This window comes from Xyrauchen texanus, chromosome 24 (assembly GCF_025860055.1).
Source record: "Xyrauchen texanus isolate HMW12.3.18 chromosome 24, RBS_HiC_50CHRs, whole genome shotgun sequence".
NCBI classification, from domain to species: Eukaryota; Metazoa; Chordata; class Actinopteri; order Cypriniformes; family Catostomidae; genus Xyrauchen; species Xyrauchen texanus.
The window spans coordinates 11733253-11748646 of NC_068299.1; positions in this window are offsets into that span (position 1 = coordinate 11733253).

Consider the following 15394-nt stretch of genomic DNA (forward strand, 5'->3'; position numbering starts at 1 on the left):
CACTTTAAATACTGTTTGTTCTGAAACAAAATCATTAGGCCTACCGTTACCCTCACGAACATCCCGCATAACAAAGTCTGATTCTGTTTTATCGCTTGACTCACCTCTGTCTTCCTCGTTTACAACATCTTGTTCAATTTTGATTTCCTCCTCCACTGAAACCACATCATCCTTCGAAGTCCCAGCGCGTTGAGCTCCATCAGGATCACTCACCCGCGCCACCGCTGAATCCGCCTCGTCTGAGGCTTCACCGGCCTCACCGGCCTCACCGGCCTCACCAGCCGGCTGCACAGTGACGTTAGCTACACCTTCAGTGTCAGCTGAACGATTGTCATCTTCTTGTTTGCTAGGACATGTTCGAACAAAATGGCCGACTTTACCACAGCCGAAGCATTTGATTTTGTCAGTGGTGATGAAAACCACATAATCAAAATCATCCACTCGAAAATTCAACGCCAGCTCTAGATCAGCATCATTGTTTACAATCATGTAAACTGAGCGTCTGAAAGACACAACATGTTTCAGTAAAGGAGAAACGCGGCCAATTGGTATTTTTTTAATCGAGGAGACCAATTTTCCGTAGCGAGATAAAGCTTGTGTTAAAACAACATCACTAATAAACGGCGGGACATTCGAAAGGGTGACTCTTTTAGACGGTAATGAAAGTGGCAAGACGGGGGTGAGAACACCGTCGAGAATAATTCCCCTCTGAACTACTTCATTTGCCTTTTCTATTGTATTGAAAAAATAACAATAAGCTGTTCATTCTTGAGGCAGACATTATGTTTTCATGTCCCACAATTTCCCCCACAGCCAAACAACAACTCTCCACACTCACGGTAGACACTACTTTTACCCCGTGACGACACGTGAGTGAACCCAACCCCTGTGCACCTGGAACCGCCATGTTCCTCACACCCCCCTACAAAACTAAATCCCCCCGAAAGTGCCTACACCTACCCCCCAAAAAGGAAAAACAAAAAAGTTTAGAAAAAAAGATAGAAGAAAAGAGAAACAAGCACGAGTCACCACTCACGCTCACACTCACAATCGCTCCACTCCCAACATGCACTTCGACAGAGAGAGAGAGAGAGAGAGAGAGAGAAGGTCAGCTTTCTCAGTGTAAAATAGACGTCCAAGGGGGGGTATTCCTCTCTATTTCACGGTAGCCGGTGCGCAAGTGTCATTCACTATAGAAACAGCGATATCCTCCGCCATTTTAAACAGTATACATCCAATGTGGAAACTCCGATAAAAGGTAAGCACTTGAGTTCTGTTGTGTCTCTCAGCAGTGATGAGCCTTAATCCTGAAGTTGTCTGTTTAAAGCTAGTTCCTAGCTTTGGTAATGTAGTAGTAATACGAGCGATCACGGAGCAGAGTTCTATGTAAACAATGACTAACAGATTCACTTTATGTCACAAACTGGCTCATATTACAGACAAAATTATCTTTTGCCACCACCTACTGGCTAACAATTGTAATTTCAAAAATAAAGCCAGTAACTCCTAACAGATACACTTTAGTTTAGAACTAAAGCGGAGTGATACACACACAGTGAAGCATCTGAGTGCTGATGCTGTCACACCATCAGTGCTCATGGAATATCAGATTCAAGGGCCGGAGCTAACTGTGGTATATAATATATATATATATATACACAGTATATGTATATGCAGCATACATATACATATATAAATATATATATACTGTGTGTATGTATGTGTGTGTATGTGTATATATATACACATGAAGGACATTTTCTTTAAAATAAGGAAGAAAAAAAGTGGTCGATAGGTACATACTTTAAAAGTTCAGCACAATGAAAATCAGTAGAAAGAAATATGGTAAAATTAAATACGGATAACGTTAAATGAAAATACAAACAGGGCATTGGCCTACCCATGTGCTTCAGCATACACCAGCTTAATACATGCTTACATCATTCAAAGAATTGTATACATTTTTAACCAGGCTTTAAGGACATATAGAACAGTTTACAACAATGGAATTCTCATAGCATGTGTTTTCACATACAACACGCATTACACTTATTCACTAAACTGGAAAACACTCTGAGCAGTAAATTATTTAAGTGAGGTATGTTTAATACAAAATTTACAAACCCAGTCCTCACATGTGTGCAAAACGTTGTCAAACTCCACACATGCAGTCCATATGCATCCTTCAAAAGTGAGCAATAACAAACACTCACTTTTAACATACAAATTTCTGAACACATATTTAATGCAATTTAAAGGCATTTTGTGTAAAATTTGATATTTACCCAAAGAATTCTCAACCGATGAACAAAACCTGGAGCTCTCTTGTACAATGTTCTGTCACAACATGATGCCAGTTTCTTGTTATTCCTTAATGTTAAAAATATGTCTGTCAACAGAATAAAATCTGCCTAATCATTATTAATCTGTTGATTTCAAATTGAAACAGTAATAATGTCAAATTTGGTAAATGTAGTCTTTAATTTTGTGCTATTTTTAGATTGTGTTTTTCTCAAATTTTCCTTATACACTCTAGCTTTCACTTGTGACCCCCTGAGGGTCCCCTGACCCCAGTTTGAAAACCCCTAGTATAGACTGCTTGATTTATTTATTTATTGATTTATGAACTGTTATTGTATGAAAAGGAGCTGGATAAAGATTCTTCAAAATGTCTCCTTTTGTGTTCCACAAAAAAAAATAACAGCATACAGGTTTGGAACAACATGGCAATGAGTAAAAAAATTACAGATTTTTCCTCATTAGGTGAACTATTCCTTTAATTTGATTTCATCACACATACTTGGGAGTGTGTCCAGGGCTCCCAGGAATGAAGCTGACACTAATACAGAGTGGAGGTGGCACAGAGTTGCACTGAGGATTTGCTTGCACTCTTTAAAGTGTCAGCAGCAGTATGTCAGCAGTGAGCCTACCTCCTTCTCCTCCAGATATTGGACTGCCGTGCTAGCCTGGGGGAATATGGGTAAAGGATTGCCCCTGGCTAATTCAACATGCCTCCTCTGCACATCATTCTTGTCGGCCATTGTGGAGAACCAAGTTAAAAAAAGTGTTTGAATGTGTGTGTGCGAGATTGATCTCTCATATCTTCCCACATTTTGTTCTGGCTTCTTTTTATCTTTAGTTTTTGAAAGCTGCCCTTCTTATCGCTGAGATCTCCCCGTAGGTTTCGTTCCCGCATTCCAGGTCAGCTCTTTTGTGATGTCATGCATTCAGCTGGCCATATGTAAAGGTAGAACTAACTCCAATCAAGTCTTCTTGCTCCCTGCAGCACAAATCTCACTGGATTCATAGATAAGGAATTCATGCACTGGGATGGTCAGACACGTTGATTGGCTTTGTGGGAGGCTGCTTGTGCATTCTGATTAGCTCTGATTTACAAAGTTGATGGATTCAGTGCAAGGAACATATGAAACTCCCCAATCATCTACCACAGCCGTCTGTGACCCTTCTGTGTCATACTGGTACCAGTGTCATACTAGTACCACTAAATCATAATGTCTGTTCAAGGGGTCAGGATTTGGCTGGTTATCATGGGCCGATGCTGGTTTATGCCATAGATACCATTCTCTTGGCATAAAAAGCGTCTTTCGCCATTGATGGGCATTGAAAGTTATGGGGCCCCCTAAATTTCATTATATTATAAGTGGTTGCATTTAAAGAAAGTATGACCAAGTTCCATTGTCATTAGCCACAATGTAAATAACAAGAAGAATAGTAATACCAGAGTTTAGTGGTGAGGAGCAGGGACGGACTGGCCATAGGGAGAACGGGTACTTTTCCCAGTAGTCAAGCTGCAAACTAGGCCGAACGGGTGGCGACAAGCTGAAATGGGCTGTCGCGTTATGCCGAACAGGTCACAACTGGCTGTAGAGGGCCGCAAAATGGCTGCAATATGCCAAAGGGGTCTATGATAAGCAGAAAAGGACAGCGGCCCTGCCCCCACCCCCCGGCACCCACGCTCAACAACGTTTGGGCTAGCAACCCCACCCCCACCCCTCATTATAAACTAGCGCACAACCACAGGATGTACAGCAGAATAATATTTCAATGTAAGATATTTTTCTAACACCATTTATAGTAAAAAAAAGAAAAAGAAAAGAAAAGGTCATTCACTTATTGCTGTGTTGAATTAATCTTTTGATTATCTCTGTTCTGATGGATGTCCCAGCATGATTTCTTTAATGCATGCTATAATTCAAATAATCTTACTTTATACTTCACAACAGATACATTGGAGGACAGATTATATCACAGCGGGTGCACTGAAGGTCAGATTATATATTATCAAACATATAATGTGGTTTCTTGATGTTTATAATGACTGATTATGATAGATAAGATGTGATCGCGAATGCACTTGCCGGCTATTTTCATTTCAATGCAAGATGGAATATTCTCATAGAAGCAAACAAAAGGAGGAGCATAGAGGATTCTAAAAACCCAGCACTTCCACTCTCCCAGCCCCAGAAGTGGTTGTGATGGATGGAATGGGAGAAGGCTCAATTGGACTGACTGATTTGTATATTCTTTGACATCAGAATACATGGAGAAGTATTCTGCATCAAAATAGTGCACTCCATAACGTCTTTATTCTTTTTATTTAGTGATTGTTTGAAAGTTTGTAACATATAAAAATAAAGATATTGTGATGCTGACAAGACTATTTGGCCAGCTGGTTCATTATGACAACTGCCTCAGTCATTATGACTGATTATGACTGATTTTGCTGGTAAACAGCAGAACGAATGCAGATCACACCAGTTTGATCTTACTTTACTGAGAGGATGACAATGAAGTATTTTGTATGTACCTGCATAACCTCAGATGATGCCTTTATTTATTTACAAAGTTTATGTTTCATTTTCTCTCAGAGTAGCAAGCTGCCATTTTTTCTCTTAGTTCCGGAGACAGGTTTGTGACTATTCACTCTGGAGCCACAGAAAAATGATGTTCTCACAACGCTGACTGGCTGATGGCACCACAAGAACATTCAAAAACCCAAGCCATTCATTACCGAGTCACGACTTTCCTGAGCTGTGATGTCAAGAAAAATATATCATGCATATAAAGGAATATTTCACCCAAAAATGTATATTCTCTCATCATTTACTCACCCTGATGCCATCACAGATGTGTATGATTTTTTTTTTCTTCCACTGAACACAAATGTCCCAGACCTATATAGACCTCCTAGATTCAAACAAAGCCACACAAGAAATCCTCCAGACACCTACAGTTACCATAGCCAGCTGTGAGATTATAGGTAGTCTAAACACTGGGGGAATTTTCATTGTCATTCTGGTTCTAATTCCATTAAAATGTAATGTCTGACCTACTTAACAACCCTACCCTAAGTTGTCTAAAACTGCATGTCACCCGTTTAACTCTGCAAAAAGCTTTAACAGACAGAACTGATTGCTGGTTGCAGATGGCCTGTGATGAAGGATGACTCTGCACTTCTTTGATGAGCTTTAGCTCATTAGACACGCCTCACCAATCAGCAAATTAAAACCATCCAAACAGCTGGCTCATCCTGCTATTTGAATCCGCCACATAATTAGGGTTGGAGATGGGATGGATGGATGCTGCATAGTAATATAATAGCAATGCCACAAAAAAATACAACAGCTAAAACGTTATGTGGAGAAACTGCTGCTAAAGCAGGCTATCTTCATAGTTATTTGTTCCTGATCATTTTTGGTGGCTAGTATTTCTAAACATCTAGTCTGTGCAATTAAATATTCTGTTCTGTTCACTACCTATGATCCTCTATTTTTATAATCCCATTTTACAGGAAAATTTCACATTCCATCATAATTTATTTACTCCATTGTCATTTCAGACCCTCATGCAGATATTTTTCAGTGGACACAAAAGGAAAATTATTGAAGAATCTTTAGTCCATTTCCATTTGCTAACACTGGCTCTCAAAATCCTAATGACAAAAAAAAGTCCATAAGAAAAAAAAAACATTTGTTTAAATAACTTTTGAAGTCTTTTGAAGCTATAGATATGTAGCTTTATCAGTTACCAACTATTTTGTGATTTCAGTCTGTTCCTCACACACAAAGCTATGGCTTTTTGGAGATTGACAGCCATAGTCAATATGAACCATGACATTGTAATAATATGAGGGCGAGTAAATAATTACAGATTTTTTTTTTCTAAGATGCCAGGCTTAATGGATTTAATTTAATTTGACTGAGTCAGTTTTTTATTGTGAATGAGGAAATTGTCCTTAATCTAGCTTGTGAACTACTTCAATGAAGAATAACAATCTCTGCTAAAGTTCTGTTAGATTTCTAAAGCTTATGTTATGACACTGAGAGGACATCTTTCATGTGGATTTTGGGCTCAGCAATTGTTTATCGGCTAAAGCTTTAAAGGACAGAGTTATATTGCAACAGGAAAAGCTTATTTGATGTGAAACCAATAGTGGCACTCTAGAGATCCGTAAAGCCCCCATAAACCATTGATACGTTTTTGGATTTATAAGTTTGTCCACTAAATAAAGAAGTTTTCACCTGTTACCCTATGTAGAGGTAGCCAGCTGGTCCGTGATAGCTGTGTGGTCTGTGTAAACCTCACTTGCTTGGCCTCAAGAGGTGCACTAGCAACAGACGCTAGAGGCTGTAGCCTTTAGCCTCCTCGTTAGCATGCCCGCATCCCATGCCAGCTGATGCTGGTTCCGAATGTTTGAGTGGCTAAATTGTTATGTTAAAGTTTGTCAGATCAAACCTCTTTTACTAGTCTGATAATCCCATTTTGTATCTGTATAGACACTAGCATTTTAAAGGAGGAATTTAGCTCATGATCTCTCTGAACCTCAGTAAAATAATGCTTCTTCAGCCTAGGGCAAAGTCTTTTCCTACTGCAACACCTAGAAAGACATAACTGAAGCTTAGCAGTTTTTCTGACTCTTTGACACCTCCCTGGTTTATACATCCCTTAGGGAGAACAAAGAATGGAAGTTCACCAATGCAGCATTATGAACAAATGAAAAATATATAGATGGAAAAAAAAATAGTAAACATTGATATCATGTTTATACAAAGGAATGGTGTGTAAAAAAGAGTCTTCATATGTCAGGCAGATCAATGCCAAGAGGTCTGCAGGTATTTTTCTTATTTATTAATATATAATTGTATATTTATTAACAATATGTATATGAATATATACATACATTCATATTTGTTTATTTTTTGCAATTAAAACAAGTGACTTTTCAAAGTGGCAGGCTTAAATTGGGGTGCCAAAAACACCTTTTATACTTCTCATAACAATGACAGACAGACAGATTGACAGACAGACAGACAGACAGACAGATAGAAGCATTTTCACTAGGTTAGAGCTGGGTGATTAACCAAATTTTATTTTCAATTACGATTTTGGCTTCCAATGATTATGAAAACAAGACAATCGAGATAAAATTATTATTGTGCTGCATTCTGTTTCGCAATGAAACACCCTGTCTTTATATCTTTAAAGCATCCTTTATTAAAGTTCAATTATTAAGGAAGCGGGTTATGAAAATAAACTCAGAAACTGGCATTTCTCTATGCTGTCAGCGGTACGTCTGGGTTGCGTGAAGTGACAGGGGAAGACACTGAATCTTCTCCCGGCTGATGCACACTCTAGCGCGGTGGCGCTCGTCACTAGCATGCATTTGCTGCAGCTAGATTATAACGTGATGGCTCGCGGCATAGTAAATCATAATATATGTTTCATGTTCACTGCATGTATCTTATCATGAAGAAAATATCATGACGATAATACAAAGCTCTATTAAGAAGAGAAAGTTTGTTTTTTGTGAGTTAAAGATGGATCGAAGAAGTCTTTGAGGCTTACCTTGTTTTAAGGATAGGGCTTTTCCCTTTTTCTCGAGAATAATCTGGGGAAGGAATAATCTGGAGTGGTGGTGGTGTAGTGGTCTAAGCACATAACTGGTAATCTGGTAATCAGAAGGACACTGGTTCGAGCCCCACAGTCACCACCATTGTTTCCTTGAGCAAGGCACTTAACTCCAGATTGCTCCGGGGGGATTGTCCCTGTAATAATTTCACTGTAAGTCGCTTTGGATAAAAGCGTCTGCCAAATTCATAAATGTAAATGTAAATGGGATAAAAACACTGCAGCTATAAAGATGCAACAAACTCAAATCAAGTGAAAATTTGAGCAATTAATCTGCAATATATCTGCAAAGATCTACACTTTAAGAGGTAAGTTTATTTTATTTATTTTTTACATATTATATATATACATATATATTTATATTTGTATATTTATACTGTATATGAACGTATTCTAGCCAAATTTGTTTTCTTTTTTTTTTAAATAAACATTTACACAGTTATGTGAGTAATTGACATGAAATTTTAAGCATTGTTATCAGTGTCCTGCTGTGTGACACTTTATTTAAACTATTTTAAACAACATTTTATGATCTTGTATAGCTATTTATACATATATAATATATTATTATTATACTTTTTGTTTCCACAACCTCATATTAACTAAGAAAATAGTTTATTTGCACTTCTAGGTAAAAGTTGAAAGGTGATTAAGATCTTTAAAAACTTTGAAGAAATGCTAACTTGTCACAGCACTTAAAATACACACTTTCCCTTGTACTTTCATGTAAATTTTAACCAAACATCTGTAGGTTGGAACAAAATTTTTCTGACATGTTATTTGTATGATCTATAAAGTACTTATTTTTTGTGCTTTCTCTAAAAAAATCCACTTATCACATTTACAGTGGTTTTATATGTTTTAAAGTTGACAGTTTTTACAATGGTGGGGCCCGTTGTCATGACTATATTTATTATGAGAGCATTTGTGAGTGCTGAACAGGAGAGTTTGAATATTGTTAGGTTGCTCGATTTTTGTGTACAACTTAGCCCTTCCCGGACTTCCTAGGTTGCCTATTAATGTCTGTTGACTGATTTTCATGTAAAGGGAGCAGGTCGCTTTTGCTGGGCAAATCCAAAGTATGTGACATATATGCACTCTCCCGAGAGCCTTGCCTCAGACAGTAATAGCTTATCTTCCGCTATTCAACAGCGACAACAGACAGTCTGCAACACTAAGTTACGTTATCTTAGAGATGGAATCTAGCAAACGTCCGGCTCCCAGCCGACTCCTACACAAACTCTGAGTAAGCCAAAAAAAAATAATTATAATTTATTTACTGAATCCCGTATGGCTAAACGGGAACGTGATCGTGGTCGAACAAAAACTAGCGTGAACATCGGCAGGGCATTTGATTCCTGGAGGGACATTCCTTCAGTTTTGGGGATCAAAACCAACCCTGAATTGGCGTTCTTCATATTGGACAGGTAAGTTTACATAACTCCAAAGCATGTGAAATATAGTGTCATAAGGATTGATCTGTGTAACTTGATCTTGTCTGCTAAATCTGACGAATTGCAAGCTACCTTGCTTCATAACTTTCAAATAATTTCAATGATCTTCTCTTTATACTAAAAGTCAGGTTAATGTCAATGTTAATCTGTAATTGTTCAGAAAAGTAAACTACAATAATACATTAAATGAATGTTAGACAATGTTCAAGATAATGCAAAAGCTCCATTCATTAATGTAATGTAATTTGGCGATACAGAAAATATATACATTCTATTATTATAAAACAGCACATCAATATATCAAAACGACAGTTGTGATGGAATCACTTCAAGTCTGTTCAGTTTGATTGAATATGACAAATATTATTATTTACTGTATGTGCACCAATAATTTAAGCAGTATAGACACATATTATTATGTCTGACGTTAGTTTTAGATTTTGCTATATCAAATTTTTCAGGCTTTGGAAGTGTGTTCAATTTGTGAGGATGTGTATACATCATCCTGTTGACTGAAGTTAAAACTGGTTTTGTCAATAGTTCAGAAAGAACCTACATACATTTATTCACTGCAAACCATAGATATTCCTTTATAATAACCTTTACATTAACAAACATTATTACAGTATTTAATGCTTAAAATAAACTGCAGCCCAAGAACCTGCAAGCACGGTTGCCTGCTTAGTGACATCACAGTAATTTCATCTATTAATCGTCATTAATAATCACAATTACAATATCAAGGGCAATAATCAACAATTATTATTATTGTCATAATTGTACAGCACCCCTACTAGTGGTCTCAGACTTCTGAACCACACTGAGTGAGGAGGATACTTTGCATAAGCTTTCCTCGTTTTTCAAAATATCTTGTTTTATGCAAAGCACATGCCAACTTTGGGACAGTTTGGAGACAAGGTCACTTCATTGGGTTAACCCCTGTCTCGCAGAGCATTGAGCAGCTTCATAATAAGGTGTCCAGGTTTTGCATTTTAGGCACCCCCTTGTAACATTTCCTCTGCAAAAGTCTCCTCTCTCTCTCTCTCTCTCTCTCTCTCTCTCTTTGTCTCTCTCTTTGTCTCTCTCTCTGTCTCTCTCTCTCTCACACACACACACACACACACACTGAGACAAAGACACACACGTTGATATTTCATGGTTGGGACTTTCCATTTACTTCTATTGGTTGTATATTGAGGAAGTTGTCTTATCCCTTAACCTTAAACCAAATACAAACCTTTTTGCCGTATTTTCAGGTAGTGACCATTGACTGGTCTCCAAAATTCAGGAGATTTCTGGTTATTACCCATGATCCTTACAATGAAGATGGAACCTGAAACACACACACACACACAAAGAGAGAGGCTGAGAAAAACACTTTCTGGATGTTTCCAAGACTGGGTCTCTTAAGAGATGCCAAAAACGTCAAGTTTTTTTTTTAATCTCTGAATGATTTACAGCTGACATTTGGAGCAAGAAGAAAAGTCTGGAAAAACAATGAGACAGGCTTTTTCAGAAAGAGAAATGCTACTGTCATGTTTCAAATGATTTTTTTTTTTTGTTTGTTTGTTTTTTGACTTTCAGATTTCAGAATTTTTGTTATCTTTGACCTTCTTACTTGCATGTATTTGAATATTTCAGTGTATATAACCCAAACAAAATAAATATGTTTTCAAAACCTATAAAATGACATTCCCCTTCTGTCACTCACTCGACGTTGTGTCGATGTAGTAACACTAGGGGTCGCTCTTGGGAGCCACAAAAACCTCTGAGAAAAGGACAATGAGAATTGGTGAGTGGAATTTGCATGCCACTCCCCTGGACATATGGGTATAAAAGGAGCTGGCTGCAACCACTCATTCAGATTTTTTCTTCTGAGCTGAGCGGTTGTGTGTCTGCAAGCTGAATTCCACTGCTGGTCCATTCACCTCGAAGAAGCGTATGCTGTTGGAAATATGGCGGTGGCTTTCTCTCCTTCTGCACGATTAGTGCAGAGTACGCCCCTGGGCACTTTGACAGCACTAAAAATAGTATATATTTCTGCAAAGAGTATTTTGCTTCAAAATATCCACCATTGTGCCTGTACAAAAGTACTCAAAATCACTTGTTTAAATGATTGGCGTCCTGTTGCTCTAACCCCAATCATCAGCAAATGTTTTGAGAGGCTAATCAGAGATCACATCTGCTCTGTGCTGCCCACCTCTCTGGACCCACTGCAGTTTGCCTACCACAACAACCACTCCACTGATGATGCCATTGCATCTACAATACACACTGCTCTCTCCCACCTGGAAAAAAGGAACACATATGTGAGAATGCTGTATGTAGACTACAGCTCAGCATTCAACACCACAGTGCCCTCCAAGCTTGATGTGAAACTCCGGGCTCTGGGCTTAAACAGCTCGCTGTGCAGCTGAATCCTGGACTTCCTGTCAGGCAGAGGTCAGGTGGGTAGAATGGGCAGCAACATTTCCTCATCACTGACCCTCAAAACTGGAGAGTTCTCAGCCCACTCCTGTATTCCCTATATACACATATCTGTGTGGCAACACATAGCTCAAATGCCATCATTAAGTTTTCTGACAATACGACAGTGGTAGGTCTGATCACTGACAATGATGAAACAGCCTACAGAGAGGAGGTGCACACTCTGACACGCTGGTGTCAGGAGCACAACCTCTCCCTCAACATCAATAAAACCAAGGAGCTTGTAGTGGACTTCAGGAGGAAAGACAAAGTGCACAGCCCCATCACCATTAATGGAGCACCGGTGGAGAAAGTCAGCAGCTTCAAGCTCGGTGTCCACATTACTGAGGAACTCACATGGTCCGTCCACACTTAGGCCATTGTGAAGACTCACCAGTGCCTCTTCTTCCTGAGATGGCTGAGGAAATTTGGAATGAACCACCACATCCTCACACCAGCACTGTAGGGAGCATCCCGCCTGGTGATGTCAGACGCCAAGGGCTCAACTGGCCTGCTACCTTTGGGTCTGCCCTCCCAGTTTGAGGCTGACACAGAGCTTACTGCCATGCTTGCCCGAGCCGCTGCGAGTGTCGGGTTGGACTGGAACCCTCCACCCTCCACTGAGCTCTCGTGGCTAGATGTTTGGTTCCTGGGTCCGGCTGTGAGCAGCCCTCGATGGCAGGGTGGCACAGGGGTATGCAGAGATCCCTTAGTTTGATAAGGCGGTTGCTCTGCATCTGTGCCCACAAAATGCTGCCACCTCGTGGGAACAGCAGGCGCTCCCCTCCTGGGCCTGTTTTACTACGTCGTCTCTGGCGACCAAAGCCTACAGTGCTGCTGGACAGGCTGCCTCCGCCCTGAATGCCATGGCTCTCCTGTAAGTCCAACAGGCCAAGACACTGAAAGAACTGCACGTGGGTAGTCCTGATCCCGATGTGATGAAGGAGCTGTACTCGGCGATAAACCTCGACCTCCGGATGGAGAAGGTAATGGCACGAATCCCGGCACGGCTCAAGATCCCATACCCCTTCTGCTCGCTGAGGGCATCCCCCAGGTGGCTCTGCCACAGCCCGAGCCCAGTCCTCGGCCCCAGCGTAATCATCCCATCTGGACATCAAACACTCGCAGCCAGGGCCCTGCTGTTAAGGGACATGGTTGTCCGCATACTCAACTACCTTGACGAATGGTGGATTCTAGCACGCTCTCAAGAGTTGCTGTGTGCACACAGGGACCTGGTGCACACGCACCTCAGCCGTCTAGGGCTTTGGGTCAACTGGGAAAAGAGCAAGCTATCCCCAGTTCAGAGCATCTCTTTTCTCGACATGGAGTTAGATTCAGTCTCGATGATAACATGCCTCCTAGACAGGACAGCAGCTGTGTTGGCACATCAACTGCCTCGAGTTGCTGGCTGTACTGCTCGCCCTGTGGAGACTTTTGCCATTGATCCGGGGCAAGCACGTGTTGGTCCGGACGGACAACACAGTGACAGTCGCATATATAAATCTCCAAGGTGGCTTAAGTTCTCATCACATGTTGCAACTCTCTCACCATCTCCTCCTCTGGGGTCAGCGATTAGGGTCACTGTGTGCCACACACACCTCTGGCAGCCTCAACGCCACAGCGGACTCACTGTTACATTAGCCAATGCTCAGCGGAGAGTGGAGACTCCACACCCAGGTGGTCCAGCTGATTTGGAGTCGATTCAGTCCAGTAGAGTCTCACGTGATCCTGGGCTATGTGCCCAAGGTTCCCATGACCCCCTAAAGGGATCAGGTGGTGAGCCTGCAAGTGCTGCCTTTGTGCATCTACTTGGATCGCATGCAGAGCTTTATATGCTCTGAGCAGCTCTTTGTCTGCTTCGGCGGACAGCGGAAAGGGAATGCTGTCTCCAAACAGAGGCTTGCCCACTGGATCGTGAATGCCATCGCTTTGGCCATACCAGGCCCAGGCCATGCCAGCCCCTTTGGGAATACGAGCACACTCTACAAGGAGTGTGTCATCCTAATGGGCACTGGCCAATGATACCTCTCTAGCAGACATCTGCAGAGCTGGGCAACACCCAATACCTTTGCTAGATTTTACAATCTCTGGGTTGAGCTGGTTTCGTCTCATGTTTTGTCCGGTACAAACAGGTAAGTATAAGTAAATATATATACCTGCTTCTATTGGCAGGAACACAGATATAATTTATCAAGCCAGCCGTCATAAGACCTTGTCTATTCTCAAGCTTCCATTATAGAATAAGATGCTCATTGTTTTTTTTCCAACCTCACTGTCTTCATAATTTACGCTTTTACAGATGATTATAGTTCCACTGTAATGCCAGTGATGAGATTTTCTCTCTAATGTGCTCCATTAGGATGCAGTGGGTCTCTGAGGAACACTCTACCAAGTTGGTGCCAAGTCTCAGTCTCCACAGTTTCACCAGCCACCATATTCATTTTATTTATTTATTTTCTTTACCTCTTGTCACTGATGTCTTAAATCAGTCTCTGTGGGGTGTTAACACACTGGTCTTTTTCTCCATATGTGTTCATGAATACCTGTCAAAGCTCAGTAAGTTAAGAATTTGTTTGTGCAAACATGAGTATTTGGGTCAGAGAGACTGGTTGTCCTTCTTCACCATGTCTATGGTTGTCCACAAGCCAGACCAGCAACAGTTTGGACCAGCATAAAAAATGATGCTAGCTGATCTTTTCAGTAGGGAACATGCATGTCCAAATATAGGTTTTTATTCTCAACAGGCTAATCAAGCCTGAACATGTTTAAGAAAATTCCATGCCTCCCAGATCTGCAATACAAAGTCGTTCTTTTGAGAGTAGCATCATCAGGCAGAGCCAGAGTCTCAGAGCTCACACTAAGTTGCTAAACTATTCTCATTGATGCCCTTGCTGAATCTGAATTATGCCTTTTATTTCCCCTAGTGTTTGGAGGCAGAGTTGTTCACCTCCTCTCCAGTGACTTCTACCTTACGAAACGTAGAGATCTTTAATGCCACGGGAAATTTGCATATCAAACAAGCCATAGTTAACACTCGAGGGAGGAAATCAAATCCTCTGTTGCTCGTTCTCATGTTTGTTTGCAAGTGGATAGTCAAGCTGTTTTAGTCTGATGCTAAAAGTGAATGCATTATAAGTTGCATTGCTAATGTGGTGTGGATATTTTTGGTTGGATATTTTTTGGCGAGTAGTTTCTGAGTTTATTTCTAAAGGACTCAGCCAAGGCTGCTAAAATGCATCTGTAAAATTGTAATGTTCCATCCAAAATACACTGCTTACTGATGGTTACCATGAAAAAACCCTATACATTATCATAGCTTTCAAATCTTAATTAAAAAATGTTCTGCCAAAAACCTTAATGCGTATTTATTTTAAAGGAATGTTCCAGGTTCAAGACATGTCAGTCTACAGAATTTGTGGCCTAATATTGATTAGGTTTGTTGACTACCACAGAAAGATTTTTTGACTTGAAAGTTGCGGTGACACTAAGGCACTTACAGTGGAAGTGAAAAGGGCCAGGCCATAAACAATAAAATAAACACAAAA